The 21,702-nt window shown below is 31.8% G+C and overlaps 2 pseudogenes; both read right to left on the reverse strand.

Annotated features, from left to right (window-relative positions):
* The window catches only part of LOC149556887 (putative methyltransferase At1g29790), a 28,671-nt pseudogene extending 20,459 nt beyond the window's left edge, over nt 1-8,212 (reverse strand).
* Nucleotides 8,213-16,444: 8,232 nt separating this feature from the next.
* LOC149556888 (putative methyltransferase At1g29790) overlaps nt 16,445-21,702 on the reverse strand; it is a 35,657-nt pseudogene continuing 30,399 nt past the window's right edge.

Genomic DNA, 21,702 nt, shown 5'->3' on the forward strand with positions numbered 1-21,702 from the left:
GCATCCCCTCATGTTCTACTTCTCCATATCCACTTCAAAGTTGTGCTCAAGCTTCAAGTGCTTCTATTAAAAATGTTGTTCCTATCAAAGGTACTTATGAGTCTATTGATGGCTTTGACCATGTTGCTCATTCTAAAGATGTTGATATCCCTTCCCACTATCCTTTTGCATCTTCTAAATCTATCCTTGGTCCTTATCCATCTAAGCTAAAGCATTCAAACCTTCCATCCATTTTGGGGCCTTATGTTCCTCCATCTCCTACATTCACTCCTACCTCATTCCCTAGCTCTCCCATCATACCTCAAGATCAACAAAGACACTCATCCTTGATGACTTTTCACCCATCTATACATCTAAACCAGTCATATCAGTCGTATTCATCCACAAATCCCAAGTCCTTTGGAAGTGAGAATAAACATAAGAATCCATTGAAAAAGAAAGATCACTATGTCCCATCTAATCGACATGTGAATGCTAAGAAGGAGAATGCACAAAAAAGACCGCAAAGGTCCACTACTCAAAGAGCTAAACCAAAAAAAATGTGGGTTCCTAAATCCATCATTGAAGAAATGCAATCTCAAGCACCCAAAGAACAAGGAAAATCTAAAGCTATATGGATTCCCAAGTCTCTTTTAAAAGACTTGAATATTGAAAATACTTCAAAGTTGACATTCAAACTTCCAAAGGCTTCCATTCCATCTTCTTCCAAAAATCTTCCTAAAAATATTCCAAAGCCTTCCACTCCAACTTTTTCCAAATCTCTTCTACCACCTCATGCATCTAAACCTCAAGCTACTTCATCCATGATTCCTCCATTGTTCCAATACCCTTCAAGGTGTGTGTCAATGTTGATCTTGTCCAATATTTTAGCTACCCACATGAAATCCTCTAAAGCTTACACCTAACTTTCTATACATGAACTCTTATCCTCCATATATTCTTCCTACTACTATTTCCCTTTCATCACCCTATCAACATCTTTGAGCATACAAGTCTATGGTCTCAGCTTATCATGACTTATCTTTTCTATAGGAGCACTATACACAAACAGCTTGAGCTCTTTCTAAAAATCCAAAAAAAAATTCAAAAAAAAAGAAAAAGAAAAAAGAAAAAGAAAAAATGAAAATGTGCCTTAGTGAAAACCACATCTTGTGGCACCTTGGTAGCAAAAGTAAAGAGAAATAAATTTATCCTATGGTGAAAACTACTTCTTGTGGCACCTTAGATAAGTACCATGATGAAAACCCGGCAAACAGGCATCATGTGTAATTCTTTCATCATCCATCTATCCCCTCTTCTCTCTTTGATCTTGACAATGTTGAGCTATCTTTGCATATTGGCTATCTTATCCACCAGATTTTCTATTGTGCTCTCCCATTCACTTATAGCCTCTATCTTGAGCTTTATTCTTATTGCTCTATCTCATTGCTATACTATCTAGTTGACCCTTTGGTCTTGATCATAATAAATGAAACATGGTTCTTATAGGTCTCTTGACATGGCTACTCTTTTGGACTACACGCTTTCATTCTATCTTCCTCATTGGCTTCCACTGCTTATCCTACATGCTATCTTGCTCATTTCTTCCATTGCTTATCCAAAACATGCTTCATATGACTATTTCACCTCTTTCCCTAGCTTGGGTACTCTTGAGGAGTCAGCCCTCGAGGATCACTTTCACTTGCTTCATACTCCTTTCTTATCTATCTTTGTCTATCCACCAACTTTCTGCTCCATCATGTCCTACAACTTGCTAGACATTGGGAGAAAATAATGTGATCTTGCTTGAGAACTAGTGATCTCTAAATTATTCTAAAAATTCCAAAAAAAATCATATATGATGCTGAAAAAATCCTAAAAATTAGAAAATGTCCTAAAAAAATGATCATCTTAGTGAAAACCTCACTTTGATGTATCACCAAAAAAATCAAAAATTGAAAAATACAAAAAAATTGAAAAAGGTTCTGAAAAAAAAAAACTGTCAAAGTGGTGAAATCCTGGAAACAGGTGCTACTTGAAACCCTTGCACCTATGTCTATCAATCTCAATCATCCACTTCGCTACACATTTCCTGGCTTGGAATTGTTTCTTGTCCTCATCTTGGGGGCATAGCTACTTAGCCTATTGAGGTATTCTTGTGGATTAGGGTTTCTTTGACAACTCACAAAATAGTGTTTCTCAACACTTCCCCCACTTTGACATCAAGTGTTTTTTAACACTTTACAGATAGTTTACCTATGGTCTCCGATGTCGCGATATCTCACTATCAGAATCAAGTCTGGAAGAAATGGCCAAGTGACTTACACACACACACTTTAACACTTAAACGAATGAGCTATGCTGATCTTTATCTACTTTGTGTGCTGTCTATGATGATTTCTTTGCCAGGTGTTCCCTCCCTAATAGTCTTTCAAGGATGTCATTGACTAGAAGACTGGGGGCATGGGACATATTTTCTTGATTTCTGCTTGTGGGTATACTTTTGTTTGTCTATAGTGTTGTAAGCATTCATGCTTGTCCTATTCAACACTTTGACTTATAAATGTATCATCCTTGATTGTTTTTGCAAGACCGCACTCAGGGTTTATCCCGGCGCTTATGCCTTGATACAGGTGTAATCTTGCTAAATTAAACTTAGGGAATCTAATCGTGTAGTTATCTTGACTTACATGTCTCTGATGCTTAGATTGGATTTCCACATACCTATCTCATATTGATCATATTCATATCCTCATAGTTATACTAGTGATGGTTGTATGATCTCATGATGTCCCTAATAAATGCTCAATGATGAAATTAAGAGTCTAAATGTTATGCACTTCTTGCTGGTAAACCACTTTGCATATTAGCTTGCATTTTAGGTTCATTTTATAGCTTAGTCTTGCATTCTTGCATATGGGGAGAGCTCTCTCTTCATCTTTTTGTGGACATATCAGCTAACTCCTTTCATATATTTCTTTACTTTCTTCTTGTTCATGTCTTTTCACCTTCTTAATCTTTCGCTTCATCTCTTTTCTATCTTATCATCACATTATATAAAATTTTTGACCTCTTAAATAATTTCAACGTCCTAGATTCATTTTCGGGATCGAAATCCAAATTCGAGTTCACCTTGATGGTCAAAATTGTCTTTTGAAATTCTACTTTCTTCTGAGCAGTTAGCTGACCTTTTGAGGTCTAATCTCTGAATCATCACTGGGGCATCTTCATTTCTTCATGTCTTCATCATTTCCATACTTCATATCTACTTAAATTCACTATTTCATGTCTAAAATCACCTTTCTACTCGTTTTGACCTAATTTTTATGCTATGTCCTTCAAGGTCAACTCTAGTCAAACTGGGGCATTTTATCAATTTTTTAATATAGTCATTCTTGGGTTCTAATCATCTATCTGTCATCTTGGACATTGCTATATTCTAATTTTCTCATTTCTAGCCAATTTTTTGCATCCCCTTACCTCATTTCAATTTCGATCCCGAGGGGGCAAAAATACTCTATTGCTGATTGTTACAGCTATCTATTTCTTAGGAGCATTTGTTTGATCTTATCACTTGCTCTCAATATATTCATTTTGCTAGGTGTTAGAATTCTTTTAAGATCCTAACATCATCTTCCTAGTGTTCAGTACTACTGCTATCAGGCTGTGCATTTAGGACTTGCTATCTATTTCTGCATTTCACTCTTCGAAATCAGACATCTATATCTACCACTACCTACTTGGCTTTCTATTTTCTTTGACATAATGTGTTCCCAGATCGATCACACATTAGTCAAAGAGGGGCAAATGTAATCACCTAAAAATGGTCATCTAGACTATTAGCCCCCTTCTCAGCATTTTGGCTAAATTAATTTAATCATTTACCTAGACCAAATTGCTAATAATCAATTTATTTGATTATAACCTATAGTTTGACTATGCTATCCTAAGTTCATTATTTGATTAAAAGAACATGTCCCCTTTTAATTAAATAAAAGACCCCATTCTTCTAACCCACTTAAAGTGCACACATAAAGTCTTTTTTCTATTTTGCAATTAAAAGAAAAGGCTTTGTGACTTTTGTCTTATATGACAAGTCAACTTATATTCTATTGGTTGATTTGTGTGTGCACATGGATCACTCCTCTTTTCAAATTCCACCGTTGATCATCCACCATCTTCATCTTGATCTCTACCGTCCATACATCTTTAAAAGGGAGAGAGCTTTCCCCCTCAATCCATCGATCTTTTGAACATTGTTATGCTGCAGGTTTTCTAACAGGTTTCTTTGGAGCTTTGTGGAGAACTTCTATTTCTTGTCTACATTCTCTCATACCATAGCATCTTAGCTTAGCTTTCATTTTTACATGTAGCTTAATCTCACATAGCTTAATAATGGTATTGTAACACTCTCATTCATATTCTAGCATAGCTGCATTTTGCATTCTCATTCTAGCTTAATCTTCATTTGCATTGCATTCTTGAGGAACTCCTTGAGACATTTGCATTCTTGCATCTTGTCTTTGGAACCTCCCATTGCATGGTTTACTAGCAAGAAGAGTATCTCTAAGGCTCATCTGAGAGCCTTCTTATTCTTGAAATATACTCTCTTGCACTCCATGGATAGGGAGCTCTAAGCTGGCATCCAAGCATTCCAAACTCATGGAATCATTTGGATAGAAGGGTTTAGAGTGGGACACTTTCGAGTGTACAGATCCTAGATTAGGTTTTCAAGAGAGGAGTTCAAAATGATTCCTTCCATTAAGCACTATGCAAAATGACATCTCAACAATACCCAATCATCAGCCTACTATAGCCCTGATTCATATTTCTTTTGTAAGTCAGCCTCTTGTTGTGGTCCCAATACCCTCCACATCCTCTAATGGAGTTGATAGGATTAAGGCCATGATGCAAGCATTGATGCAAAATTTGGATAGGAGGATGTAGGATCAAGAAAAGAAGATGAAGGATAATAGTGTAGTAGTACAAAAGATGGGAAATGAGTTGGTGACTATGAAGAGGCAACAAGCTCAAAATATTTGAAAAATAAAAACATTAAAATAGAAAAACATTTTGTATGGTCAGATGGATGTGCAACACAATTTAAATCAGCTAGACCATTTTATGCATTATGTAGATATCATCGATACCTTAATATACCATACATTTGGAGTTTTTTTGAGAGTGGACATGGAAAGGGTGAGCATGATGGTACAAGAGCTTGTATCAAATGTACTTTAAGAAAGTATCAATTGGACTATAAAGGATATCACATTAATAATGCTCATGATGTGGTTGAGTGGTGCAAAACACATTTTTCGGTGCCAACAAATATAGATAACACATCATCACAAGCGGATTGAGTCATACCATTTAGAGTGTTTTGGGAGGTATCAGGTATATATAAATTAATTTGTTCATATTCTTAATTGAATCTTAAATTTATATTTAATATGTTACCTTAGATGATCTCTAACTAAATTATGGACCTTGTCTACATTCAGGCGTTGATAGAAGATCAATGCATGCATGCAAGAGGGTAGAGAAGACATGATCTTTGCATTCAATTATGAGTACAAATAGTAATGTGTGGTCATTGTACATAGGAGAATACTCATGTTTTTGTCTTGATTGTATTGATGAAGACTATGATGGTTGCATTAATCAAGAACGTGGATATGTAGGTGAATGGACTTTGGTGCCACTAGATGTTATTAATATGAATGAGTTTGAGGACGAAAACTATGATGATATTCCATTGATTTCTAGTGATTATAACCATATTTTAGGATTGATCAGAGTTGGTATGTATGAACTATATATATACCTGGATCATGTACATGTATAAATTTTTCATAATTTTGGTTAATTTTTATTATATATATGTACTTATGTACATGACATGTATCCAGAATTTTGACATATATAAGTTTGTGTAGGAAATGTTTTTGTAGTCATGGCAGAATCGAAAAATGTAGAAGGTGTTAGCTATTATTTATTATGTTGCACCATGGAAAGAGAGAAGCTAACAAAGACTGAAATAAGTGATGAAATTATTTTTCCCATAGGTTAGTATATAGTTGAATTATGTACATGTATGTCAAGTATCTATGTTTTTTATGAATTCAAATTCTTTGACTTAAATTCAAGATTGATGTATTTTTTAAATGTGTACATGTGCAAGTTTTGTTGTTGTACCCCATATTTGAAGCAAAGAAAAGTACTTAAAAATGGGATTCATTTCACCGATTATCAACCTAACAATAAGGTATATCAATATAGTAACCATGTTATTGCCACTAGTCTAACTCTTCATCTAGTCAAAGGACCTAAAATACGTAAGTGGAGGCTCCATATTGATGATCATGAGAAAATATTAAATGTTATCCAAGAACGAGCTGATCCACTTGATATGAGATAGAAACAACTCCTAATTTGAAATCCAATTCAAGAAAAATTTGAAATTTGGTTGAACAATCATTTGATCAATTTGAAATTTGGTGGAATAACTAATTTTCTAAATTGAACTTTTACTCTTTCATTTTTAACTCAATGTCTTGAATTCAAATTGTCATAAAGTAACTAATTATAGAAATTATGAACTTATATGTATGTGTGTACACTAATTACATGACATGTGCACCTTGAGGGAAAGAAATTCGAACACCACTTATCTTAAGGGGATGAAATTAGGAGTCTGTAAAATTAATTATATTGAACTTTCTATTTCACTTAACTTGTCAATTTTAGGACACATGTATGCTTTCAATTTAACTAATTAGGAAATGTGCTTTCAATTTCAGGACATGTGAGCTTTTGATTTAACTAATTACCTAACATGTGGGATTTCAATGTAACTCAAGAACAACTTGAAATTTGGTTGAACAATCATTTGATCAATTTGAAATTTAATGGAATAACTAATTTTCTAAATTGAACTTTTACTCTTTCATTTTTAACTCAATGTCTTGAATTCATTTAACTTTCTATTTCATTTAACTTGTCAATTTTAGAACACATGTACACTTTCAATTTAACTAATTAGGACATGTGAGCTTTTGATTTAACTAATTACTTGACATTTGAGCTTTCAAGTTCAAATTGCGATTTGTTTAACTAAATTTTGAACATGTACATGTTTTAAGTTGGACTTGAATTAGAAGATTGGGCTTAGGGGGATAAAATTCTAGGATATGTGTACAAATAAAAGGGATGAGTTCTATAGATTTACTCAAGTTAGGAATTATGTACAACTAATTACCTGATACTTGAAGATTTAATACATGATATATTACCAGACATTTAAATTACATGAACTATTTATATATATAACTAAATTTAATCAATATATTACATGTGTAGATCTCTAAATAAATTACTTACATATCTTAGATAGAAACAATTTATAATATACTAGATCTAGACATATAATGTATTAGATTCCACAACACAATGTAACATGTATCAATCATCTCAAGAACAAATAACAAAAACATGTATCTATCTAGAGATCTATCAGAAGATAATATCATATATAAATAGTGTGCACACATGTAGACATGCAGATCTAGGTACATCTATATCAAATCAAATATAAATATAACATGCATCATGTTTGTATATAAAGTGTCTATCTAATATATGAATGTCTCTCTGGATGAAAGTCTAGAACAAATCATCTAGATAATAAAAACTATAGATCATCAGGTGCAAGACTATCATTGCCATGCCTCCTCACAACACAATTTGAAGACTGACTATCAAGGTGCTCACTAGGATTTGCTGACCCCTATATATAAATTCAACAGAAAGTGATATCAATACACACATACATTTAATTAAGAGAAAGTGATATTGAAATACATGTACACATAATCAAAACATAAATAAACATTAGCTATCCACTACTGACATCATCCAATGAGTCTTGACAATGTACATGATCTGGCATCAAAGCTGGTGTAAAAAGAGGCATGTCCCCCTATATTGTACATGTGCACCTGCAACACATCAAATTAAGATTTCTCTATGATTAAAAATCTATGTGCATGATATACATACATGTGCACGCATGCACATGTGTAAATTAAATTAGTTTCAAAGGATTGAAATTTTAGCATGAACAAAAAAAAATTACTTGTGTAGATGGTGGCATTTGATAATGCTCAGACTGTCTAGCATCGATCATGTCCACTAATGCATCCAGATTTTTTTGTGTCACATCAAGGTCCATCTCTACATCTATGTGAGCCCCATAACTAGTGATTGGCACATGTCCTAATAATGATGAGCCAAGTGGACTATGTAGATGAGATGGCATAGAAGTAGAATCATCATGTGTCAACAAGTCCATCCATCCTATGGTTGACAAGCTCAAATCAACATCGGCCCACATCTAAACTCTGAGCCTGCCCTGTTACATTGGCTGAAGGGTCTGTGGTATGTATATGTCTCTCTAGAGCAAAAGAGTGGTTAGTAGATGGATCATCATGTGCACTACCACCATGACCACTACCTAATCAATGAGAGGAATATGGCTGAGGATGTGTCCTAGTACTACCATGGACATGATCTCGAACATCTCATATGGGTATGCCAAGATGCTCTAATACAAATCTATATGTATCTAATAGATCCTCACCTAGACCAATCATAGTATCTCATGCCAACACTCTAGTGAGACCCTCTAAGCTAGCCACTGAAGGGATGCTTACTGCACTGTACAAGTCTCTTGAAGATGAAGCATAGGATGATGATCTGGAACGCTGACAAGACATCAAATACTGACCAACCTCATCATTGGAAATAGATTTGATAGCTATTGCAATATCTCCAACTCCCTGAATGACACCACGTAACTAAGTGCTATGCATGGCCTCATTAGCTGATGGACCTAACATAGGGGAAATAATAGACACCCTCTCTTCGACAATCAATCTATGTGCCGGTGAGGGATGACTTGGCTGCCTATCAGCCAGTCTACCACACTCCTATCCTAAATGTCTTGGTAAATTTGTGTAGTTCACCGCCTTGCATAAGTGAACCTCTACATAAAGTTGCTAGGAAAAATAGAGTGAAATTTGGTCATTATTTGGATAACGACCATGGGCAGCAAGGAAGCGTGGGTATATCAATGCAGCCATCTTTGGATCTATAAACTTAAGGGGAGAATACCCCTTCACATACTTTTGTGAAAGATAATGAGGGAAACATTCCCTCTTGAGGACATCTTTGGGCACCAAGCCCTGCACCTCCTGGAGTGAAAGACCAGAGGAGACCTCTCGTCTCTTACTGTCAAGGATAGTCTGTATAGTCTGTGCAAAATATGGGGTAGCGCCATGAATCTCATCTCAAATAAATGTTAGGCTACGTAAGATACTCTGGCATGTACCACTATAGACACTAGAGCATGTGCCACTAGTCAGGGATTCCTAAAGTCTATGAATCTCCTAGTTAGTGCGATCATAGAGCTCCTGAGGTGGGATAGGTAGCTGATCACAAGGGACATGATGTTGCTAAGGGTGGATAGGATATTTCTCAGGGCTCGGGATAGGTTGCTCGGGCACAGGTATAGGCTGCTGCTTAGGGCTTGGGATAGGCTACTCAGGCTCAGGTATAGGCTGCTCGAGGGGGACAGGCTGCTCGGGGGGATAAAAGGCTATTGATCAGCCATGTGTCAATGTATGTAGGTGTCTGTATAATGTGTAAACCTAAAAATTTAAATTAAAATGTACGGCATTTAATAAACTTGAAATTTATATTAACATATGTATGTACAATTTGACAAAATTAAAAAACTTGTATCTAAATTGTTTTAATAAAATTAAACATGTGTACATGTGTACATATATATAGAAGACCTAAAACATAAATGAAGATGTACCTTCAAAAAACTAAATTTTAAAACACACATGTTGTTATATATAATGTTTGTAACTCAAGGACCTTTTAAGAACTATGTGTGCAAGTTATATTTCTATCTAAGTTAGATTGAATGTTCAAAGGTTTTAAACATAAGTGTGCACATAAACTTGTCAAGTTTAATTTAGGTCCACGAAGTAAATATGCATATATATGTATTTATAGATATATGCATATACACATGATATGTATATTTTCACATATAGATCATGTGTGTGTGTGTGTATATGTGCATATGCACATATATACACACACATGTGCATGATATGTGCAAATATACATATCATGCACATATATGCATATAGATCTATACACACACACACACACACACACACACACACACACACACACACACACACACACACACACACACACACACACACACACACACACACACACACTAGGATAAAGTTTAGGTTTAGGGTTTTGCATTGAGGTTATGGTGTGGTTGTTTAAATCATGGTTAGAAAATTAGAGTTAAAAGTTGGAATAAAAATATAGTTAGGTTGGGGATGGCTAGCGTAAGTGTTACTACTAATATTAAGCTTTAGGGTCAAGGTCAGGTTTGACATTATGATTAAGGTTTGGGTTAGGTTAAATTGTATTAGTGATATAGTTAGGTTTAGAATTATTCTTAGGTTAGAGAAATACTTTTCTTAGGATTATTGTTAGCATAACTTTGGTTATGATTAAGATTGTAGTTAAGGTCAAGGTTTATGGTTAAGGCTATAATAAAGGCTGGTGTTAGGATTCATATAATGCACCATGTAGGGTTAGAGTTATGGCTTTTATTAGGGATAGGGTTATGATTAGTGTTTATATTATTTCTTAGTTAGGGAGAGAATTGAAATTTGGTTGGGTTGAGGTTTAGATATTGTTTGAAAATATTATTTAAGGTTAAGGTTAGGGTTTACATCATGGTTGGTCATGAATAGGGTTTGGGTTAAAATGACATACCTAGGTTTTATGTTTGGGTTATGGCTAGGGTCAACGTTAGGCTTTATGTTTGAGGTTTTAGACCACATTGTAAGGGTTTGGATTAGTGATATATAGTTAATTTTAGCATCATCTTAGGTTAGAGAAATAATTAGATTGGGGTTTTAAAAAATTAGGGTTAGCATTTCAGTTATGATTAAAATTGGAGTAAAGCTTATAGTTGAAGTTAGAATTAGTGTTAGATATTTTTTTAAAGGTCATGGTTATGGCTAATTTTAGAGTTTAGATTAGGTAAAATAGTTAGAGTGTACTTAAATAAACTTTATTAAAGAAATAAAAGAAGGTAATATTAATATATTATCTATTATTTTATAGAATTTTATTTCATATCAAATATATTAAAAATATAGTGGTGATGACTGAATCAAGAGGACATCTTAATGTAATCATATTTATTAATGAAGCCAAGATTCATAGTACATGTAATGTTTATCATGAAAATGTCTATATCTATCTATAAATATTTGATAAGTTGAGAAAAGATCAAACATCATGGAAATAAGCTCAAAACTCTCAATCTAACACATCTAAAATTTACAATGTATATGGGTTTATTTATGGTTAAGGTTAGCCTAAGGGTTAGGATAAATATTATAGTAAGGATCTAGAGTTGAGGTTAGGATTTGTTTCATACTTAATGTTAACATTAGATTTTTGGTTGAAGATATAGTTCTATATAGGGTCATATTTAGGTTAGAGATATAGTTATTGTTACCTAGGTTAGGTTTAGGTTTTAGGATATGGTTAAAATTAATGTTACGAATAGGAAAATGATTTAGTGTTATGGTGAGTGATAGCATTAGAATATATACATATATATGCATATATATGCATTTATATACACATAAATATATACATATATATACATATACATATACACATATACATACATACATACATATATACACACACACACACACACACACACACACACACACACACACATGAATATATACATATGCATGCATATATAGAAAGTGCATACATAAAAAATAATAAAATATACAAAGAAACATATATTTAAATACTAAAAACACATAAATTTTAATTGAAACAACATAAGAAGGGAAAAAACAAGTATTTCATACCTTTTTCGGATGGTTGATGGGTAGGATGCCAACCTCTCTCTTTGTTTTGATCGAAATAATGAGTAGACAATAGCCTACGCCCCCTTTTATCTCATGCGGCTTAGGGTTTTGATCGAAACTTTATTTCAATTTTGATCGAAACAAGAAACCCGTGTGCGGTTCCTTACCCACTCATGAGTTTTCAATTTTGATCGAAACTAAGAAATTTAGTTAGTTTTGATCGAAACTAAGGTTCGATAGAAACTAAAATTTCGATAGAAACTTTTAATTTTTGTTTCTATCAAAACTCTTTAGATGATTTTTCCTGTGCGCACTTTTTTGGAGGGATTTCTTCGTCCAAAAAAGTGTAACCCACTATTGTGGGTTCACCTTGCTAAGAAAATGGGTATTAGCTCACCCCAAGGCACTTTACAACACTTTTAGAGTCTTCAAGAATCCAAATTGGATTTCAGAAACCCAAACTAGTTATTGAAGATATATTGAAAATCCACCGACTCTCACAAGATATTAATTGATATGGATGCCATTTTATTTAAAAAATTGTGCGTTGATAGGTGTTATATAATAATCTTTTAGTGTTTTAAAAAAATATAACATTAGTGAATCTAAGGGGAAAGTTATCTAAAAGATAGTTAATAGGAAGGTAGTTTTATTGTGATTATTCAACCGCATAAGAGAGCAATCAAATCAAGATAAAAAAATTCCTTGTGATATTTCATTTCACTCTTATTCAATTGAGATTAATTTTCTCAATTTATAATTGAAGCAAGCCTTACACTAGAAATAAAAATTTAAATTGAAAAAATCAATTGAAGGAAGCCTTACACTATGTAGTCCTAAGAGTTGTAGAATGGAAAAAATAAAGAAGTAAATGGGTTTCAGTTCTAATTGAGGATTTTTTGAACTATTAAAGAGATTTACCAGAGATCTAAAAAAAGTCTTATATTACTAGCTTTTTTGGTTTGAATTGAAATCTCATGCCACTTGCTTCCAAGTTTTTTTTTGTTCTAAAGTCACAGTTGACAAATTAGAGAAAGAGAATCCATATTTATTAAAAACCTAATCACTATAGAAATATTATATTGAGAAAATTTAATTTTTTTATGATAGATTTGAACTTTATCCAAAATGTCTCTCAATGTGATTGTGTTAGAAAAAAAATTAAAAATTAAAAATATTTAAAAAGATATATTAATATATTTATCAAATATTGAACTATGTACTCTCTTATTATGCATTTAAATTAGTCTCTACTAACATTGTATAAAACATGTCTAGTAAGCGCTAGTATTTATAGTATACATATAATTGCTCATTTCTTGAAATATTATATTATAAAAACATAATGGGGAGTGGTAAATATTTTATGATCTTCCCCATCACTCGTTAGGATTAGCATAAATAATGTGGCCAAATCAAGCCCATACTATGAAGAAGCATATCAATGAATTAAATATATTAAATGATTAATTGTTATAGCTTTTAGTAGTTGTAATAAAAATCATATTTTATTTTATAATTAAAAATTATAATGTAAACTGTATTGGTATGTTAATTATTATGAGAAAATTAGTCTCATAGTTTGTATTCTTATAGGATGATCAACATTGGTCTTCCTCTCATTTTCTACAAGAATATGGTAAAACAAAGATTTAATTGATCATGCGTAAGATCTACAAATTACAGAGTTGTAAAATCATTAAGTTGTCTAATACATGGACTAATTACATTTTAACAAATCTTAAAAATAAATTAAAAATGAGTCTAATATTGATATAAGCTTGTTAGATATTGAAGAGCCTAGACATTTCTATATAAGATAAATAGCCACCCACCACTATTGAGATCTACCGTAGCCAGAAAGCCACTAGCCTTATCTACCACTCACTAGCCTTATCTAACCAATGCATAGGCAGGATCCATAAATGCCTTCATAAGCTATAGGCCATCAAAATTAGATTGGCCAGCAAAGCTAGAGTCATAGGTAGAGGCTAAAGTGGTGGAGGAAATATAAATACCAACAACAAAGGCTACGAAACCTATAGTAACAAGGAAAGCATCACTAGCGAGGACAGATGTAGTAGATCAGGTGTAGATTTATCAGTTGTTTCTGATAGAGAAGCAAAGACATGGGTTCCAGTGCTAGGTGTAGATTGGCTTAGGCTCAATGAATCATATTACAATAGGTCACAAGTGACCACATGCATCAACCAATTTAAAAAAGCATATCCATGCCTAGCGAGTAATTTTCTTCGTATATTAATTTGTCAAATATATTTTTTGTTTTGAAATAAGAGATAATTAAGATTCGTTTTAAAATATATATATAAGAAGAACAAAAAATTTATTTGTTTATAGTTTATAAAATTAAATCATTTTAGATGAAAATAATCATATGATAATTGTATATATTTCTATTGGCCTAATTGTTCCACCTTCCTTTTGTGCAAATGTTAGTTTTAGACAGGTCTCATGTTGGAGTGTAGCCCTCTACTTGATTTTTAGTAGTTGCAGTATCCCTTGTGGTTTTTGGATGCTAAATTTTTTATTGATAGTTTTTTTTTGAATTATATGGATTAAGAAATGAAATTATAGTTCTAGTGTTAGTGGATTGATGTATGTATGTGGTATTTATATTTCATAAGTGAGAGACCCAAGATATCCCTTTTACTCTTTAAAAGAAAATAAAAGGAAGGAGGGTTTATATTGGCAATTCATTGAAGAACATTTAAAATTAAAGACTCTAAATATTACAAATCCATAAGACAATTTGGTTACTAATGATAATTGTAATCACCCAAAAATAGTCATCTAGACTATGAGCCTCTTTCTAGTATTTTTGCATAATTTATCTAATGCTTATCCTTGATCAAATATATAAAAATCCATTTATTTGATTTTATCATATAGTTTGACCACTTTATCCTAAGTTTATATTTAATTATAAGAACATGTCCCCCTTTTAATTAAATAAAATTCCCATTCATCTCTTATCTTATGTTGCACACATATAAAACATTATTCCTATTTTAAATATAAAAGAAAAGGAATTTTTGTCTACACATGAATGCACAATTTTCTGGGTGGGAGGAATCTTCTATTTTAAAAATAAATTTAGTTCTCCTCCACAAATTTGAAACCTTCTCAAAAGTCAACTCCTCATCATGATTGGTGGAGATGATTGTGCACATGAATCACTTAAGATGCATTCTCCTCCCTTGATTATGCCTCTTTTGCCTCTTAATCTCTACCGTCCATTTTTCTTTAAAAGGGAGGGCTCTCTCCTCATTCAAGGATCTTAGTCTCTCATGCTATTGTTATGCTACAGGTTTTCTTGGTGATTTTGGAGGCTTGGAGAATTCTTGCATTTTTGCATTTTAGCTTAGCTCTCATTCTACTTACATTATGGCATACTTTTTAGTTATTTTTCCTTTATGCTTTAGCTTAGTTCTCTTTGTTAGCTTGCATTTCATTAGAATAGCTTACATTTGCATTGCATTGCATAGTTTGGTTCATTTAAGAGCCACCATCTCATAGCCTTTGCACATCATAAATAGAGAGTTATAAGTCACCTCTTGAGATGCCGTCTTTCATGGGTATTCTCAAGAATAATGGTTTATAAAAGTGTGACACTTTTTGTACACAATAATTAATTTGTATTTACCTCTTCCACATCCTAAAATATCTTCCACATCCTCCACATCCTGAAATATCTATAAAATTGTAGAGTTATCTATTAGAAGAATAAGAATATAAGTCTAGTAGAGTTCTCTTTATGCAAAACTATGTGACTTCAAAAATGAGTTATAGTGATATACCATATCATATGGCAGTCAAATGCATGCAAAAATCCAATCAAGCTTCCTCCAATTCCATAATAAGTGTGCGAAATCCAAACTTGAACCCAAACTTTTCTATATAGTAGGTAGACAGAAAACTTTATGGACCTTCTTTTTCTCTAGAATAACATAACATTAAAATGATTAATAATACATAACAATATCTTGAGATGTATGGAACTTTTTCTTTTTTTGTAGAATAATACAAAATGAAAATGGTTAATAATAAAGAATATTGTCTAGAACACAACTCTAACTATCAACATACATGAATGATGCACAATGAAGGCTCACAAATGTGATTAAAATGACTGTTGGTGATAATTTTAATCCTCAAAAAATAATTAGAATTGATAGATTACATATAATAGAAAGAAATGACTATGGTGCCAAGCTTAAAATTTGTAACTTTTTATCTTTTATGTTATATAATAATAATAATGTTGTTCTATTTAACATCAAACTTATTCTTGGATTATGCAAAATTACATGGTAATCTTTTTCACTTGTAAGTCAAGTTGTTGCAGAACTCGGCTAATAGATGTTTGACATAGACAGTAATTCATTTTCTTAAGTGCCCCACAAACTAAAATCTCTGTGTAGATGCCTTGAAAATAATAATCAATGCCCCACAATCAATTTCTCCATGACAACATAAATATAATTTTGTCCTTATCATCCCATCTATCCATCTTTTTCCAAACAACCCACTTGAGCTTATTGAATGCCAAATGTTCAATCATGGAAACATAAATCTCTAGGTGATGATCAAGATAGAAGAAATGAACTAGCCAAATAATCCCCTTGGCATCAAAACCCTTTAAATGTCACACATCATAATTTCCAACAACTTGGTAGGAATCTAGTTGCTTAGAACATGCATGAAATGAACAATGTCCAAGGTGTTACTAAAGAAGTGTGATCGATGATTAATGGTGATGTAAAACAACACACCAATTATAGAATAGATAAAATAATTGAAAGGGCCATAGAAATTCATGGAATTTATGACAATTTAGACAATCTTTTGATGCATTTGGACTGCAAATTTATTGGTGTTGCACCCAATATCGAGCCCAATTTTGATAGTATTCTTAATCAGAGAAATAATTTCAATAATGGAGAAATCAAGTGATTTGTCAGGGTCCAACCATCAAGTTTTCTTCCTCTACTATAGATTGAAACAATCTTTTCAATCCTTGATGTTGGGATCAGGTAAGCAGAGTCCTTGCAGGTGTAGGCAATCCAGATGATGGAAGAATTTGGGGGAGTTCTCCACATGCTTTCAAGAGATAGAAATGCCTCCTGGTAATTTGGGAAAACCTAGGGAAAATAAAAATGAAAAGGAAGGGGTTCGCATCCATGAAGCATGAGCTTCTAAGTGAGGATTGTGTTCTCTGAGTAGAGATCTTCATCTTTTCATTCCATATATTTTTCTTTGTCCTCCACCAGCACATAGGAGGCATGGATTGTGCTCGACCCCAAGCTCACATTGTGCCCTAAACATTGAAAATGAGGGAAAAAATAAGAACACCATTATTTTTTATTTTTTATCTAAAAAATGAAAGACCCTATCGTCATAAATTAACATTAAGATTATAATTTTATTTAACAATTTAATTAACATTATAAAATCTATAAAAATAATTCAATATTAAAGATATGTTTATTTTGATATTTTTAAAATAAATATATTAAAAGGATATACATAAATAAAATTTAAATTTAAATTTAATAAATATATATTAATTTTAATTTTTTAAAATAAATTTAATTAAAAGATTAAAAATTACTACTAAATAAATGATTTAATATAAAAAAGATATGTCTTTAAGTTGTCAAAAATATGTTAACATTTAATATTCACCTCCTAAAGTTCTTTGAAAAAATGTAGGGAAAAAAATATAAAAAATATTAGTATGAAAGTGAACATGTGAGGAGAATGCTTTTCATTGTAATTTGTTGGAAAATTAAAAAGTTATACATTTGGTGATAGGTGACATGAAGTACAAGGCATCATAATTTTGTACCATGCATGGGATGGGCATATAAATTGGCTAATGGGCTTATATCTAATGACTAATTTAAAAGGCAATTTCTTGTTTTTGTTTTTTTTTTGGACAGTAGTCCAAATGGAAGCCAAGTAGAGAATACATAAAATACCATACAAAGTGATGAAACTTGAGTAGAAAATCTTAAAATTCTTTTTTCTGTTATCTAAATTCATAAACAGAAACCACTTATATAAAATTCAAAGTAAAACTTCAAGCATCTTCTATGAGAATGAGCAAAGTTGGGTTGTAAAAATAGTTGAAATTTTTAATTTATTAAATAAATAAAAAATAGACATCTAGAAAAAGGAATGTGTTATTATGTTGGAATTAACAAAAGATCCAAATTTTGGATGGTAAAAGAAAACCTTGGTCATATCCAAATCAAATTTAACAAATGTTTTTGCAGGCCTTAATTTTTTCCTCATCCAAATTTTAAAGCCATAACATTCCTAAATTTCTTCTTCTAGATGAATCTATTGGAATCTCCAATCCATGAAAATGGTAGAAAACTTATCATATGAAATATATCTAGAGAAATCTAGGCTTTGTCAGTCTATAAAATCTATCAGAAAAGTGCCAATTTTGAGGGCTTTGCAATATATACATTAAAAAAATTTCCAATGATTAGAAAGACTCATCAAATTTTAATTTTTGCTTTAGTTTTTTACACTTTTTCTTCTCCTTATCTTGAACTCCAATCAATTCCCCTATGTTAAAAAACTAAAAAGTTTCTCTAAAACCAACACTAGTTGACTCTCTATTTTCTTAATGTTATTTTCAAAAAGTTTAAAAATAATTTATCTTTTGAATATTATAAATTTTATTGATAACAATAAAAATATATGATAGTATTTAAAATATATTTACATAGTAACTCTCTCCTTTTGAATGTTATTTTCATAAAGTATAAAATAACTTATCATTTAAATCATAAAATATTTATTCATAACAAATGAAGCATACACACACTCATGTAAGATTTGATCTTGTGACTTCTCTTTATACAAGCTGTCCATACTAGGTCAAACTAGAAAATGACAATTCAAAGTTGTGAGATGTGTATTTGAAAGAAGTGTGAAATTTCAGATAAAGAAAGAGACACCCAATCAACAACTTTAGTCACTAAAGTTTATAGCTTAACTAGTATTTGATAAGTTCTCATACTCTTTTACATATTTCTTTTTCAATATATATCATGTTGTATGTGTTCATTTCTAAATATAAATCAATGAAATGCTTGAAAATTATAGCTTATTTAGTGTTTTAAAGTGTTTTGGTATTTTATTGCATTTCTTTTGTAGTATAAATCATGAAAAATGTAGTGAATTGCCTAGATTTTATATTTATAGACACAAACCTTAGGAGAGCTATTGAGTTTTTGTCTATACATTATTATAAAGATCTCATTTTGGAAATCAAGGAGAATGAAGATGTTTTAGATAAATTATACATATTCTATGATCCTAGAAAGAAAAATCATAGAAAGAAGATACTTAAGATTCATTACTAAAAGTGTGTGTGTGTGTGTGTGTGTGTGTGTGTGTGTGTGTGTGTGTGTTTGTGTGTGTGTGAGAGAGAGAGAGAGAGAGAGAGAGAGAGAGAGAGAGAGAGAGAGAGAGTTTTAACAATCTAATAAAATATCCTTCCATTATATTTTTATGAGTTCCATATCCTACTAAAAATTCTTATAGGGAAGATACTTATCAAGCCCTGTGTATCAAATATACTCATGTTTCTCTAGACATTTTAAATTAATATTGGTACAAATTATTTAGTTATAGAAATGGAACATTTTTTGTAGTAAGATGAAATGTTGTATTATAACTAAAGAGCTTAGATAATTTTTTTAATTTATAAATAAAATTTGAGTCTATAAATAGATTTAAGGAGTTCATAGATATATTTTGAGGATTTTGAGAGTAGGTTGGGGAGATTTTGAGTTCACTTCTAGTTTAATATTAGTTGAGATAAAAAAATGAGGAAGTTAGTTGATAATGATGTATTGATAGGAAACAAACTCCATTACTGACCAATTAATATAAATAAATAAAAGAATGTATTAGTATGATAATTTGATCATTGATCACTTATTCAATCATGTGTTTGGGTTACTCATTATTAGTGACCAGTTGTTTAGTCATTTATTAAATCACTCATTTAATCATTTATTTAGTCACTTATACTTGTTTAACCTTGTGGTTTTATTTGATGACTTAACTAGTCATTTATTTAGAAACTTATACATGTAAATTGAAAAACATTACTAAAACTTGATTAGTTTTATTCACGTGACTAAAAGTTTTAGTTTTGTGACTAAAAGAAAGGTTTAGTCATGCAGTTATTTATTTTCCAAAAGTCTAGTAGTGTTGGGAGGATTATTGGGAAATATGAAATTGAGAGGGACGTGAATCAAGATCTTAAACTTTAACTCATAAAACCAAATTATTGAATTCACACCTAATTCATCTCATATCTTAGATCGAACATTAAAACCACGATGTTGAATAGTAAATGAAACACATCACATCATGAAAGATTCAACATATAATATAAATGATTCGGTAACCCAAAAACACTTTGATGTGAAGGTAAAAATGGGGTGGGGAAGAAACCCATAAATCTTCACCATTGCAACAATAAAGTTAACCTATTATGGTTACAATATTTGATCATAATATGTGATCTACTTTGTGAAGGGTCTACCTTGTTAAAATATTTAAGATTGTTAAGTCCTACTTACAATTAAGTAAGGACTCTGCTAGGAGGTTTACTTAAACCTATTAGGGTCACTCGGTTATGAGATTTTCCCTGATTCAAAATTGATTCAATACCTGATCCTCAGTTTTCTCTACAAGTTGATTTTGGATGTCCTTTGTCTATTGTTTGATCTGATCTCTGAATCTGATATCTCCTTTTAGTCCTTTACTGCTTCGATTGCCCTTGTTTGAACTAATTCTAGAGTTAACCTTTCTTGCTTTGTTCTATCCTTATTTTCTTCTTACACTTGTTTGTTTGTTCACACATGCACATTCTACTCTATTACTCACACACACACATATTGATTCTAGGGTTAGAGTCCTCCTTAAATAGATGTTTTGTGAAAGTTCTAGATCTTAATCGACAGTTTAAAATTCATCATCTTTTGTCATTTATTACTAATTTTCTGATTGGTTGATTTATATTCCTTGGGATCATTACCTTTTGTGATGACACACAATCCATTTCTACAAATATTAAATCCCATATGGAAGTTGGCTAGAATGGTTCACAAAATTGTTTGTACAATTACATACTTATGTGACAAAATTGAATTACTCGGTATCTAAATATCCTAACACTCGATCATCATTGTTATTCATACTAGCACTAGGGTTTTATATACATATGTTCTCTATTACTAAGCAAATATTATCTTCCTAATTTATTCAATCTCGACTAAAATAACTTGGCTTGCATATATGTTAGGATAAACCACGGACAGAAATAAAAACTATATGCAAATATAACCAATAACAAAAAATAATAGAACACACAGAAATAAACACAAGGCACCAAGATTTAACGTGGTTCACCCAATCCCTGGGCTACGTCCACCAAACAGCAAGTCCGATCTTATTACAATCCAGTAATTACAACCTGATTACAATCCGTAATCCCTTATAGCTCAATACCGCCGCAAGAACCAATTTCGTATCACCACATCTAAAAAATACCCAACCCTAAGCCCTTTTTATACAAGTGTTAAATCGCTTTAGGGTTAAATCGCTTTATGAAGTATGTATAGTACTTTCCTGATCAGTCACCACAATCTAACAATCTCCCACT

The sequence above is a fragment of the Cupressus sempervirens genome, chromosome 5 (assembly GCF_028749045.1).
Source record: "Cupressus sempervirens isolate cs-2001-9-10 chromosome 5, ASM2874904v1, whole genome shotgun sequence".
Classification (NCBI taxonomy): Eukaryota; Viridiplantae; Streptophyta; class Pinopsida; order Cupressales; family Cupressaceae; genus Cupressus; species Cupressus sempervirens.